The 1,875-nt window shown below is 49.6% G+C and overlaps 1 pseudogene; it reads right to left on the bottom strand.

Moving 5' to 3' along the window:
• Positions 1-303: 303 nt before the first annotated feature.
• Positions 304-1,320, bottom strand: LOC123392552 (annotated as a pseudogene).
• Between the last annotated feature and the right edge of the window lie 555 nt (positions 1,321-1,875).

The raw sequence follows: 1,875 nt of genomic DNA, 5'->3' as shown, positions 1-1,875 counted from the left end.
CAGGGTTTTCTCCCAAAGGTCTTCTCCCTTCTCTTCTGAGGCTTTGAAGATGGGTCTGTCACCAGTCTCTTGAGACGATTTAGGAGGCTGGCCCTTCAGTAAATTTTTCAGAAAGTCAACAGTATTCTGAAGAGACAGCCTACAGTGGTTTGTATTTATTGCTGATAAGCACGAGGATTTTAAGTTGGGAAGACTGGCCTCCGCCCCGGGCAGACCTCGGGCATCATCAGCTTGTGTCAGCGGTTCCATATTCTCACTGCCTTTTCCACAGACTTCAGCGTGGGCGAAACACCTTTTGCCTGACACCTTCACACTTCTCTAAAATGTGTTGTTTCTTCACTGGTAAAACCAGTATCACAGTTTATACCAGGATCTCCCAGGGAAATCCACGGAGACCTGAAACGTGTCTCCAGCTTTCAGAAATCACCAGCGAGGACCGCACAGGTGGTCTAGGACCAAGTGGAAATGGATCTATGGCAGGCAGGAGGCCATCCACGGCTGTGGAGAGCTCCCTAGCTCTGCCTCCAAAGGCCAGTGTTCTCTGGGTCTCAACTGAAGGCTCAGAACCTTGGGGGGCGCTCTACCTCTAAGGTAAACAGTTGCCTGACAACCAGAGCACAGCAGTTGCATTGGGGGATGGGGAGGCCAGCCAGCTTCTAGGGCACAGTTGCCCTCTCACTTTGCCCACAGCTGTCCCGGATGACCAGGTTCCGGCCTTCCTTCAGGTGGATGGTGAGGAGGTAGGCAAAAGGACTGGGCAGGTTACTCAAGCCATCACTGGCTTCCCCAAACATAGATTGTTCTTCAAATTGTTGGGATGTCAGAGAAGCATTCAGATCGCCACTTTCACATAGCTTCTCTGGCTCTTCCAGGGCCTCGTCTCCAGCCGGCGTCTTCTGCAGCAGATCCAGGATGCCATTGCTAGAAGGCCTCCTCGGAGTCCATTTCCACCACCCGGAGGTAGCCGGCTTCTTTCTGGCTCCAGTCCAATTCCTCCTCAGACTGTTTCAAGGAGCTACTGCTGCTCTTGGGCAAGATCCCCGCCGTTGACAGGCTGCTGGGCACCGAGGTGTACGACGACTGGGGCCCAGAGTTAAGGCCTGCCCTCTGGGGCCAGGGCCTCAGCCTCCAAGAGGTCAGACAGAGAGGCTGAGGCGGCGGTCCAGGGAACGCCTTGCCCGTAGGTCTAGGGGCTTGTTCGGGTTCTTTTTCACCCTCCTCTTGCTCAGGTTGATTAACAAAGGCCTGGTCCGCTGTTTCAAAGAGCCCCAGACAGACGGTTTATCCTCCATGGCTGCATGAAGACCCAGGAAGTCACTCCATGAGAGAGCTCCTCTGTGTGGGAAACAACCGCAGCTCTTGTCCGAGGCCGCGTCCCGGGGCTGCCCAGGAGCCGGCGCGCCCCTCACCTGCCGGGACCCGCCGCCGCCGCCCATTTTTTTTTTTTTTTTTTTCTTACAGCTCCAGAAAAGTTCTTAAGAATATCCCTTATTATTTCTACTTGGATTGCATGGATTTCTGAACAGTCCTTAAATATGTGCCAGAAAGAAGAAAATAGGCCATTAATTTCTAATAACTGCTTTCTTAGTTACAAAGATCCTGGGCACTCTAAATTATTGCTCATAAAAATTTAGGCATTGGTCAAAGATCATCCTTGTCTGCGGTTTCTGAGGATGGGAAAGGAATGTGGTCATTTTTATACCTGTAGTTTTATGTTTTTCTTCTTCTTGTGATGTGTACACAAACACGTACAAATGTGCCTATAAAAACAAATATACACATACATATATACATATCATACATAAATAAATTTGGAATATTTTACCAATTGTATTTATGTACATTTGTAGCATAGAATAGATATGAAATAATTCA

This window comes from Mustela putorius, unplaced genomic scaffold (assembly GCF_011764305.1).
Source record: "Mustela putorius furo isolate JIRA1106 unplaced genomic scaffold, ASM1176430v1.1 tig00000585_pilon_pilon_pilon, whole genome shotgun sequence".
NCBI lineage: Eukaryota > Metazoa > Chordata > Mammalia > Carnivora > Mustelidae > Mustela > Mustela putorius.
The sequence above is the reverse complement of the archived record's forward strand: the minus strand, read 5'-3'. Positions and strand labels throughout refer to the sequence as shown.